The sequence below is a fragment of the Dermacentor andersoni genome, chromosome 6 (genome assembly GCF_023375885.2).
Source record: "Dermacentor andersoni chromosome 6, qqDerAnde1_hic_scaffold, whole genome shotgun sequence".
Taxonomy (NCBI): Eukaryota; Metazoa; Arthropoda; class Arachnida; order Ixodida; family Ixodidae; genus Dermacentor; species Dermacentor andersoni.
The window spans coordinates 44,288,144-44,301,206 of record NC_092819.1 but is presented as its reverse complement, the minus strand read 5'-3'; the positions used below and the strand labels follow the sequence as shown (position 1 = coordinate 44,301,206).

Here is a 13,063-nt window from a genome sequence, read left to right as displayed (position 1 = left end):
AACGTGAAATGGAACGCTCCAGAATACGGTTTCCTCGATTTTAAGCTTGCCGAAAAGTAGCGCCAACTACTTCCCTCCTCCACCGCTCCACTCCCGCTCTTGGGGCTGCCTCGACTATGGCGCCGCCTATGCTGGCCCTGCCGTAACAGACGACGGCTAACGCGCTACGGGAGGAAATCGACGGAAAAGTTCGTTCCAGCCCTGCGGAGCAGTTTTTGAAGCGAGGTTTTGCTTCGTCAGTCGGTAACTGGCCTTAATAATGTTGTGTTGGAATTACGTAAAAAAAGTAGAGAAAAGGACCATTATGTAAGGCGTAGAGCGCCCCCAGGTTGAGAGTTCATGTTGCTGAAACACGACGCATGCATACGGTGTGCCCAAACACGTGCGTAATTACCTCAGTTCCAGGTTTTGACTGCGTGAAAATACGTGTGCGTGGTTTCGTAGGTTCATTTACGTGCTGCAGGATACTTTTGTTCAACCGGCGCGTGAGAGATTCGAACTGTCCGGGTCCAGCGACGCCTAGCAACGGGGACACTTCTGCTCCAGGCTTTTTACAGATGTGTGTAGATTATGCACGGATTGTGGCGGCCATGAGCAACCTTTTCACGCATAGACAGTATTGGTAATTGGAACAACGTGCCAGCACATAGAATCGTTATTTATTTATTTATTTGTTTGTTTATTAGAGTGCAAGTGGTTGGAATTTGATAGCAAGAACGAACTTAATGGGAGAACTGAACAGAGATTCTGAAAATTATTGTTCCCCCTACTCCCTCCTTAGCACCAGTAACACTTTTCTTGAAATGCTGATTTTACATCTGTATACTGCGTGCGTCTATAATCTTTTGCGTTGTATATTTTCGCAGGGAAGCAGTGTTGCTTTACCTGGAACACTGAAGGCCCACAAGACAGAGAAAAAAAAATTATTCCAGGGTTTTACGTGCCATAACCACGATATGATAATAGGCACGCCGTAATGAGGGACTCCGAATTAATTTTGACCAGCTGAGGTTCTTCAATTTGCCCCCAATAGACGGGACACGGGCGTCTTTGCACATCGCCCCCATCGAAATGCGGCCGCGCGGCCGCGATTTGATCCCACGACCTCCCGAGATCAAGCCGTCTGCGCGTACTTTCGTCGCACTGAACCAGCAATGGCGGTCGGAGCGCGCTGGAAAGAAAAAAAAACATACAAAAGCGCTACGCGTGCTTCCACGTGACACAGATTGGCCAATGGAGGAGCGGAGGGGGCAAGGGCGACAGGAGGCGCGGAGGAGGAAACGCCGGGGAGAGCGGGGTGGCGGAAAGAGCTAAGAATGGCGCTACTTTGAGAAAATTGAGCCGTTTTAATCTTGCCGGTGCTGCCGCGCAACCTTGCGGCGGCCATGGCAGTGTAGCAGGCGTGACGTTACGCGACGGCAGCGCAACCCCGTCGTGTTTTCTTTGTTTTTTTCTTTTTGTTATTGCTCGCCGTTGGGAGTCCGGAAGAACTTGATCGGTTTGGATGCCGGCGTCGGTGGCAACGTCGCGAGCGAAGCGTACGGACCATGAGCGGCTACCTCGGTGACTTAAGCGAGCGCCAGCAAGCAGCTCTCGAAAAGGTGCGTGCGCGTTTTTTTTTTTTTTTTTTCTTTAGGCACTGCAATCTTGCGTGGAGCAAGCGTTTGCTTTTGAACACTGTACCTTTGGTAACGCAGCTGTAGTCCGGCAGATAGGAGGCGTACATTCGCACCTGCGAAAAAAACAATATTATTGCATTTGTTGTAGGACCATACGACGTCGTCAAACTCGGTGACACAACGCCATCGGAGCAGAATTTCATGCTACAAGCAGTGCTAGAAAGAAACGGCGATATTGTTCGACGTCTACCTAGAGTAGGAATATTGAAACCACCATCAGTGTCGAGATGTTCGCCCTCATAACCTGCAACAATATATGTTAGTTTCCCCCATATTCATAGTCCTCACTGCGCGAGGAAAGCGTTATGAATGAGTAAATAAATGGTGCGCCAATGCATTTATCCGCAAATGCGGACGCATGTCTCGAAAGTGGCCATAGTGACGAGGTCCATACGTTTAGAGATTGCATCTTCAATGCGATGACCGGTTTGATTTCCGCAGTCGCAATATGCCGTAATATCGAGTATTTGGTCGAATAGCTAATTAGTAAATTTTAGCGAACGTAGAGTCACTCAGGCGAGTTTCGAACAATTTCTTGTTTGTCGCCTGCATACTAATGTGCTCCAGAAATAAAAAGGCATTCTTATCTCTATGCGATCTTCGCTGAAACACCCGGCAAATATATCCTCTTGAGACCCGCAGAAAAAGAAAAGCTAACCGACAATAGCAGCTTCGGGACAATTCGCCTCTCTTATGGCACTATTTTGTCTTTTGTCTGAGACACTGACGCTTATATCGCAACATCCAGCATTATCAGTTGCGACGACCTCCTCCATTCGCATAATCTACGTTTCACCGCAGTACACAAATTTATTCGCAACGATAAATTTGTATTGCTGACGAAGGAGTAAATGTTATCGTAAATAAAGTTCAGCGTGCAATGCACGACTCAGTTTTAAACACAGTTTTATGTCTGTTAAAGTTAGGTTTCACTCAGAAGCACTGCCAACTCAATACATTTGCTATACAAATGAAACATTCATTTACCAACGCACTTTGAAGCCAGCCAGGTGGGGAAGCATATAATGAAGTCGAGGAAAATGAATGCGCTTTTTGTCCATGCTTCAATCCAAAAAATAAAAATTATGAAAGGCTGTTATTTTTTGTCACTTCACAAAACTGTTCACAAAGCTGAACTGGAATTTTTTCTCGACCGTGGGTCTAGACTCTCGTCTGTATCGCTGCTACTCTGCGTGTGACTGTGTTGTGTGCCCTTTATTCCTGTTTCTTGTTTTCTCTCTCTCTTCTTTCAGCGCCTTCTTTCTTTTTCTTTCTCTCCTCTGCAAGGGGTAGGCGTGGCGTCCATTTTAGCAGATTATTGGTAGCTCGCTTTTCTTTCTTTTCGTGATGTTTCACATAATTAACAACACTAATAATATATCCTCAAAACCAGTACTCAAATCAATGTACGTTGGCAGCTTCGCTTTGATCGACAATATTAAGGCATCAACCATTCATCAGCGCGATCACGTCAGTGTGCGTTTTCCTGCTGTTTATGTCGCTCCGCTTCATGGTGTCACCTGCTCGATTACAGCAAAGTACTGCCCTTATAGCATTTTCACTCTTTTTTCCAGCTTATTGCTAAGTCATGCGAAGACGAGGTGCTTCCTTGTAAACAAACATACATAGTAAAGGCAAAAAAAAAAAAGATAGGGAGAGACAGAGAGAGACTATTGACACTTCTTTTTCACTGCTCCTCGCTTTCAATTACAACCTGTAAAATAATTATTTATTTACTTAGGAGGGCTGACACTTGGGCCTGATTTGGGTAAAATAAATGGTACTTAACGTTAACGAGGCTGAAAGTTGGCAAGTTTGTTTACGTTCAAAGTGAAAAGCAGCACAATTTGAACATGGACGGTCAGAAGAAACACGGACGAGCGCTGACTCGAGCGCTTGAGTTTCTTCTGTCCATCCACGCTCAAGTTGCGCTGCTTTTCGCCATGAACATAACTTTCAGAAGCTGCGTAGTGGACTATGACGGAGGCCGTAGCGGTGAGCTCCAGCCACTGAGTCACCGCGAACGAAACAACCTTTGCGAAGTGGCTTCTGAAAGCGTACACGTTTACAGTAACATTGCCTGCAGAGAACATAGGAGCCGGTAGAGCTCATCAACGATTTCTTGCTTTCTTTCTTCGATGGCAGAGCCACCATATCCTCGTGACGTCACACAGTGCAGCTCGTTTACACTCACATTGTGCGTCACTCCTTTACTCGTGCGATACATGCACGTTATACACCGCCGCTTCTTTTTGTTTCTCCGCAGTTTCGCTGCGCTGTGAAAGATGTCAGGAGGCCCTCGCACACGGACGCTTTCTTGCTGCGCTGGCTACGCGGTGAGTACGAGTGCGTTGCAGGGTCACGAGTCGCCACGAGCAAAGCACAACAGCCATCCCTGACAGTGGGCTCTTTAGTCAGCTTAAACAGCGCACGTGGACGCTTACGCGAAAGCAGAACGCGCAAGTTAAAAAAAAAAAAAAAAAAAGATCAGAGGGTGCTCCGCAGGGGCCGCATGCTGGAGATGATGACAAGCGATAAGCTTCACCTTGAATTTATAGCACTGTCATTTTGACTACTACTTTGTTTGTTTACGCACCAGCGCATGTTCCTGAAATGTGACACAATCTACATGGGAGCGGCCTCCCGCAGCTCACGTTATCGCCGCAGACTGCCGCACCCGGTCGTAGACCTAGCCACCGTATCGCTCAAGCGTGGTACCTTAACTAATTACTCCTCAGAACGGGAGTCATCTCGTGTGGCCTCCGTTCCAATGAACGACTGAGCCCAATGCCGCGTATCGACTTGATGAGCTCACGAAAGCCTTCACGTTCAGCGTGACAGGGGAGTATACGAAAACGCACTCTAAGCTCGAAAAAAAAAAGTACACTGCAAGCAAACTAATTACTGAGCTTAAGCGTACTCCTTTCTTGTTATTCATGATCACTGGCCATAAGCTCCACCCGTGGTAGCGGCTATGACGTCGTGCTGGTGAGCTCCAGGATTCGGGGAAAGAAAATTAAATGCCCCTCGGAAGAAACTGCGATTGAAAGTATTCGCGATAGCAAGTGCGGGTCTTCCACATGATCCCGTTGATGTACAGTCGGCGTCACCCTTGTGTAGAGCGCGGGAACGGCGGCCTACGGGGCGCTCAGGAGCCAGCCAACGACGTCTAACGGTAGTTGATGGGCCCAAACACGCCCAGCAGCTACCGCTGGACGTCGGGCCCAGCAGCTGGTGTCGAACGTCGATTACTGCCTCCGGAGCGCCCCGTAGGCCGCCGTTCCCGCGCTCTAAACAAGGGTGACACCGACTGTACGTGCTCCCGCTCATCAATCAACATCTCGAGTGATACGTCGACAAACTTATGGTTGCAAGGCGCAGCAGATACTACGCGACTTTATGAAGCCTCCGTTCTTGATATATGGCGACATGGTTGCTTCCGACACACACACACACACACACACACACACACACACACACACACACACACACACACACACACACACACACACACACACACACACACACACACACACTATATATATATAGCTTGAGTATAAGAGTCACACATGCGACACGAATCAGTACAAATCATAACTTACAGTAATCAGTACAAACAGTATTACATTAATCAGTACAAACATAAAGCTAGACGCTATTGCAATTTAGATGTCATTGTTTTCTGAGGCGGTATTCAGTAAGAGTCCACCTAGTAGACTGTCCATTTCGCCCCCTGCTGATTGGATGCAGCTGTACGATAGAGGAGGAGACGAGTGGCCCTAGCCAATACTGCAGCGGCCGAAATGGACCGTCCACTAGGTGGACTCTTACAGAATAACCCCCCCCCCCCCCCCCCCACACACGAAAGGTGACGAAAGCCGAAGGATTTGACAGTGACGACACATACAGGACAGAAGCTGTGGGATGTCACAATGAGATACGTATGAGAACGTACGATGCAAAGCTGGGTCAAAGTTATATACACATCGGGGCGCAGAGAAAGGCGCTCGTCGCTCGTCGCGAAAGTTAATTTGTTTTCCTAGCTTACTGCGCACCACAATGAAGGTGTTTTAGCACACGGTTCGCTTTCCGTGGGGAGTATGTTGAAAAGCGATTTTTTTACGACCGCGAAAGAACAAGGTGGCTAATAAAACAATGCGCCAAGCACGTCCTATAGTCAGCCGGCGTATGTTATTATTTGGGTGGTGGTGCTCCAGAAGGCGAGGTTAGCCTGGCACACATAGCCGGCAATTGTTTCGCCTGAGCCTCCTGTGAGTTGAGATCAGGAGTGTGTCACCAGATGTCGAAGAGCCCCGTGTCTCGCATGAAGGCAATCAGCAGTATTATAATTATATTAATTCAGTATATCACAATCATCAGCCGCCTGTTTTATGTCCACTGGAGAACTAAGGCCTCTCCCTGCGATCTCCAATTACTCCTGTCCTGCGCCAACCGATTCCAACCAGCACCTACGAATTTCTCGCCCCCTCCCCCCCTCTCCCCCCAAATCTTCCGTCATCCTCTACTGCGCTTCCCTTCTCTTGGCGCCCATTCTGTAACCCAAAGGGTTCATCGGTTACCTTGCCTACGCATTACGCGACCTTCCCAGCTTCATTTTGTTCTCTTTGTGTCAATTAGAATATCGGCTATCCCCGTTTGCTAATATATATTGACACGTGTACTTGTCTTTATCTGGCGACACGTTTTGCCGCCTAACAAATGTTATCGCACAGCGCGGGACGCGCCTGCATGTATCCGAAGTTTCTGGAAAGTTATCGATGCTTCCATCCGCTGTCTGTTGTCGCCGTACCTTGTGTTATCTGATTTCATCGCTTGACGCGAATGGTGTAGAACTTTGTAGAAGGCATGCGGGTCCCAACGATTAGTCTAGAACATTCGATGACTGCTGTATAAAAGCCAACGCGCTTGACCCGCTGATCAGATTTTCGACGATCTCCGAGCGTGTTCGCCGCTATCGTTGTACTATAAGTGTAGCCTGTTTTGTGGGCACACGTTCGCCCAATAAAAGTTAGTTTTGTCGTTCACAGTATTGCTACTGTGTTATTCAACGTCACCACCACGTGACAATATTTAACCCTTCTCGGCTTTAACGCCATTCCGAGCTTCCAATGATTACATGTCATGGCCGGTCACGTATCGACGCTTTGAATAGCGCACAAACAACCCCGAGGCAAGGAAAGAAGCGGGAAAACCTCATTTTCAATGCCAATCGCGTTTCTGTGCTGCAATGCGACTCCATGGAGAAGAAGCACATGCAGCGTGACGGCGCGTACGGTCTCGGGTTGTTGGCGGAACGATTTGATCTAAGGCAATGAATTGCGTGCTTACGAAAAATCAACTCACGCTTCACGTAAGTTGCTTTCTTTAAGCATAAAATAGATAAATTGTCAGCAAGACCATCTGGACAACCGAATTTGCGCAAACATTTGTAACCTTGATTCGCCCTTGAAAACTAGCGTTTGTTTCGTTTGCGTCTTCATTTGTTTGTTTGTATTTTTCTTTCCTTCTTTGGTTCGATCGTTCGTTCGTTTACTTGTTTGTTTGTTTGCTCCGTCTGTGATATTTGTCGTGATTATACGCACTGTAACGAAAGTACCGGAGCGATGTACATTCCTGAGCGTAAAGCACGCCTCTTGAATGACTAAACTCCACATTCACTTCTAGCGAGCAATAGGTCGCTTTTAAGTCATATGTGAATTCGTTTTGCTCGCTCGTGTGCGTTGTGCTCGCCTTTACTGCTGTTAGCAAATAGTCGGGCTAGTGATGTAGCCTATCGATCAGTGGGTATGGTAAAAAGAAAACGACCAAAGCAAAAAACAAACAAACAAAGAAACAAACAAACAAAGAACTATTGACAAAAACTGCTGAAAACAGAGTGAAACTCAACTGCCTTGACTATATTACAGCTCGCGTTTGATCACATACGCGGGCCGAGTGACTAGCCTTGGCACCTACTTGCATCTTTTATTGAGCCACCTTCCCCAGTGACGAACAGAGACGTGCGACAATTGTACGCACATTCAAGGTTGGCCTACATTCAAAATGGGGGTACTTAAATGAATGGTGTACATTTTCACGTTCTTGTGGTTAACGCGCATTCTTGGCCGAAATAATGGCGAAATGTCCTAAATAATACTCTTCTTTATATAACGTTAACATGAACGTAAAGTAATGCGAGACCCAAAATGTGCACCTGTCGGAATAAAATAGGACGACTCTTCAATCACCCCGCACGACCGACTTCAAGGTCGGCCTTGGCAGTGGAAAGCCTGAAAACAGGGACAAATAGCATCGCGCATATGTTTATTTTTTTGCCTTTAGACTCAAGGAGCATAACCATAAACTTTCCTCATTGCTGTCTCAGCTTGTTTACGGTGATCTTGGAATGACTTGGTCGCTGTTCTGCATACCGAGATAGCAGATATATTGAATGGATACACTGGGCCGCTAACCAACCATATGTTTGATTGGAGACCCTGGACAGTGGGAAAAGATAAACAGGGTATAGGTACAGGAGCATTCCCACTTCATTTTCACGGGGAAGGCCCAGCCTTGATACAGGAGGCCACTCAGACCTGCTTGGCGTATTTGTATAACTGGCGCTCACGCTGAAATAAACAGCTGCAGCGGGGTATGTGACAATTCTCGAGTGCTGCCGACGGTGTTGGGTACTATAAGGTACGGAAATGACGTAATCAAACACACATTTATTCACGCATTCGAACGCTTACACGCCTAACTTACTTTACCATTTTTGAGGGTCTTACGGTCTGACATTGGAATCGTGTTCGCTTCTTATTCGTGGAGGGCCCGTTTATTTTGCAGACGGTGTTCGGGCATAATTGACATAAAAATTGTTACAGCGCAATCACATGCAACCACAAGTATGAAGGACGGGACACAAGCGTCCTTCATACTTGTGGTTGCATGTGATTGCGCTGTAACAATGTTTATGTCAAGTATGCACCAACTCGCCCAGAAAGAAGTTTTAATGAAGTTCGGGCATAATATGGTGCACAAATGACCCCCCCTTTCCCTCCCCGCTGCTGGTGGAGACCGAGATTGCTCTGCGCCTCTCGAGCTCGCCGCACTCGTAGATGGTTGAGACTTCTGCGTTTGCTTATAAATCTCCTGCGCTTGCGCTCCCTATATAGACGGACATTTTCCTCCGTGGTCAAAGGGGTTGCACATCCTCCTGTCTTGCTTCCCAAGTCACTTGACGCCATGTCTGAACCGCAGTACGTGTCGAACGCAGGGGTGCCACAGTCGCGATCAAGCGAGAAACTTCTGCAAGAAACTGCATACTTGCAGGTCTTATAACCCCCTTTTAGTACCAGTTTGGATTTGATAAGTTGTACCTGCTATGGCACAGTGAGCTCTCTCGAACACGACCTTGCCTGCAAGGAAGGACACATGCACTGCCTAGATACGCCTCTCTGCTGAACGCCGCACACGAGGCTAAATATAGCTCCGATTGTGTCATGCATGGCGCGACAATGGCGCTGTCTGTTCACGCGACACATGCACGATCGAGTAATGATTTTTTTTCCGATACACAATGATGTCAAAGTAATGCGCGTGGATAGTGCGGCTGCAAAGATATTTAAGCGATAATTCTTTAACATGCATTCATTACATGCGGTTTTGGCAAAGCACAAATCCGACCGATTTTAAACATGTTTCACGTCAAAACTAAAAAAGAAACGACGAAAAGCCAACTGTATGTAATTACTGCGCGACGTTATACACCATGTATAACGTGACGCCTGTCGCTGAAGTTTGTATGGCCTCTGCAAATTTTTGTCACGTGTACCCCAGCTTAATACTTAATGAAAATTAACCAAAAGGTGCATACACGGGCGGCTGTCGCCGTTGTTTACTGTAAAGAGGGCCAGCGGAACACTTGCTTAGAAAATGGCGAAAATAGGCGCCTTCATAAAAGCTCCCGTTTTTTAAGTGTAGGTACGCACGCTGTTCCACTCGGCCACTCTCGGTCAAACGTCCAGTGCAGCTCTCCCCCGCTGGGCGCCAAACTGCGTTTCAGGATCAAACACAGGATCACACCTGGACAGCCAACTTTCCCGGATTCCGCAGTACCAATTATGAAGAGCATTGGGTATCTGCTGTACTTCTGTACGAAAGCTGTTTCCATGCTGCGTTTTCCATAGGAACGCAAAGATGACAGGGCAGTAGTTGTAGCCCTGTTGATCGAAATCGGTGCTTTATCAGCGTGAGCATCTAATTCGAGTGTTTTGTTGAAGTTCTAAGGTTCAAGCTCACGGATTCAAAAGTAAAGCATGCACTAAAGGGAAAATGTATCTTGCGATCCATATGGCTACTCTTCTGAAGCAGACACATTTCGTTTATCGAGAGCTGCCGATGGAACTCCAGAAGAATACTCAAGGTAATCGATAGATGGCGACGCTTCGCTTTCATAATAGCGCCCATGACATCAGTGTTCCTGAAAATGATTTAGTGATGCTTTTTTTCACTGTAGTTTGTTAAATAATTGTTTTGCACTAGATCATAAGACAGTCCCACGGGGCAACTTAGCTATTATATTACGTTTCTTTTGACAGAAGGTTAGAAAGGTATAATGTAGCATACATTGCGGGATGACTGTAATCAGCTAAAACCCTTCTGCCAGGGAATGAAGTTAAAGGCGACTTGATGCCGCCTTATTGGTCTGTATCCTGTATCCGCAAACGAGCAGCAGTACTGGTGGTGCTCAAGCTTTCATCACGCCGTTCAGTGTTACAGAAATGGCTTGTCTGACGTTGCGTCTCGAAGCACGAAAGCCTCGTTTTAAGGGGGTGTTAGCTTCTGATTTTTTTTTTACTTGGAAATACAGCAAATACACACAGGCCAACCTGAGCACGCATAGGCTCAATGAACGGCCTCTTTGAGCTAATTAATTTCGCAATCGATGATACAAAAAACAGAGGGAGCTCATATGCAATGTGGGAAAATTGCATGTTAGCTCTGTTTCCTTGTTTGATTGCGAAATATATTTACTCGAAGATGCCAGTGGTTCAGTGTGTGCTCGCAAAGGTCGGACTTTGTGTACTGATTATTTATTTGCTGTTTTTTCCCTAATAAAAAGGTCAGTTGCTAGTCAGAGCCTGTCTTGGGTTCTTGTTTCCGTGTCTTTCGTGCGCTTTACGCTGTTTTAAAAAAAGGATACGTTCGCTTCTTGTTAAACTCTTCCCGAAAGGTAGATCGTCGATGCCGTGCCGACGTTGTAGTTGCCTTCGTGACCTTCACAGTTTCAAGAGAGAGACAGATGAAGAGGAAAGGCAGGGAGGTTAACCAGATATCAGTCTCCGGTTTGCTACCCCACACTCGGGACGGTAGATAGGGGCTAGAAAGAGGACAGAAAAGAAAGCGTTAAAAAAACACACAAAAAAAAAACCACGCACACACGGAGACACACACACACAAAAGGCGTTCCAGTTAAAGACGTTCACAAAGGTCGGTAGATCGCAAAAAGCGCAATAGTGTCTTGCACGGCCTTCTGTGACGTTAGGTCCTTTCGATGGTGTAAAATTCTTTTTTCCGATAGCAGTTGGTCGTCCAGCTGGTCAATTTCGTGGCGAAGGCATTCCTTCTGTGGACTGTACTGCGGGCAGGCGCACAAAATATGGTCAATCGATTCTTGATAGCCACAGTGGTCACAGGTTGCGGTGTTGGTCATCCCTATACACAATGCATAGGCTTTTGTGAAGGAAACGCCTAACCACAGTCGATACAAAAGCGTGGCGTCTCCACGGTGAAACTGTGATGGCGCTCGAAGACTCAATGTGGGATCAAGGGAGCACCGTCGCGTATTTCTTAACTGTGGCTTATTCCATTGCAATGTGGTGCACTGCCGAGCAAGCAGGAGGAGCTTCCGTGCTGCGTCAGTTCTAGAAAGTGGAATTGGTACGTGGTGCTCCTCAGTATGGGCTGAGTGGGCAGCTTGACCGGCCCGTTCATTGCCGATAATCTCGCAGTGACTTGGAAGCCACTGCAAGGTTAATTCATGGCCTGCATCATTTATATGGTGTAACGTCTCTGTAATGTTTAGCTGTTCGTGTGGTCCACGTCGTAAAGGTGATAGTAGAGACTGCAGCGCCGCCTTCTAATCGCAGAATACCGTCCGCTTGCGTGGCGGTACACCACCAATGTGATGAAGGGCAGTAAAGAGCGCTGCGAGCTCTACTGCCGTCGATGTTGTCGCGTGGGTCGTCTTAAATTTGATTAGTGTAACTTTCGCTGGTATCACGATTGCCGCCGCGGATCTGTATTGCAGGACAAATCCATCAGTGTAGATATGCGTAGAGTCAAGATAGTTCTCGTACAAAAATAGTAGTGTGAGCTGTTTAAGGGCTGGTGATGATAGATCAGCCTTTTTCGCGATGCCAGGTATTGTGAGGTTCAGTCTTGGCTGAGCGAGGCACCATGGAGGAATCGAAGGTCTCGCAGCCGGAGTGAAACAAGCTGGCAATGATTCATCATATGCGGTTATCGTTTGGCTGAAAGATATGTGTGGTCTGTCCGCTGTTAGAGAAGCTAAGTGGTGACGAGAAGTCCTGGCGAGATGCCTTATATGGGTCCCGAGCACTTCAATTTCAACACAGTTTCAATAGGATTATCAAAAACGTAGGGCTGATGTGTGCAGGGTAGTGACCTGCCGCGGTATAAACCTCATTTCAATGAGGGTGAACAAAAAGAAAAGAAAAACGCTCGTGTACTTAGATTTAAGTACACGTTAAAGAACCCCACATGTCAAAATAATTCCAGAGTACCCCCACCAGCAACCCCACCCCTGAGCAAGGCGTGTCTCAATCACATTGTAGCTTAAGCACATATCCCCCCCCCCCCCCCCCCCCCCCGGATTGAACTTATCTTATTTTTGGTGTGTGCAGATCGGTCTGTATGCAATCGTGTGGTTCACAGGAACGTGCCTAGAACAAAGCTGCTGGCGAACGCATTATTAGCGAAAGCGGCCAGTTACTGGCAGACAACGTTTACGAAATCGGCAGTAGATCCTGAAAAGAGTCGTGAACGAGCACGTCCCCCACCCCCTTTGTGCAGCAGATATTCGCACAAAAGCTCGACAGGCGCAAGTCTTAATCCATCGCCCACTTCGCATGTGGCGCTCCTGATGCAGCGCGGGACTTCGACGTGGCCAAGGCGGAGAGCGTGTACCGTAACGTGAGTACCCATTACTGCAGCGCCAACCAGCGCGAAGGCGCATTTCTTAGCGCTTGTGTCCGTGCACTGCCTGGTCAGGAAGACACGTCTGTGGCGAAATAGGTTGCGGAACAATATTTGCGCGTTATTGCTGGCGCGCGATGTGTAAGTGATGCGCCCTATAATGA

At 47.3% G+C, this 13,063-nt stretch overlaps 1 long non-coding RNA gene across 1 annotated transcript; it reads left to right on the top strand.

The window, feature by feature from the left end:
• Positions 1-1,164: 1,164 nt before the first annotated feature.
• On the top strand, positions 1,165-12,897 carry LOC140218965 (uncharacterized). The gene is made up of 3 exons (XR_011895159.1): positions 1,165-1,601; positions 3,946-4,015; positions 12,853-12,897. It is a non-coding gene; the product is annotated as an uncharacterized lncRNA (long non-coding RNA).
• Positions 12,898-13,063: the final 166 nt, after the last annotated feature.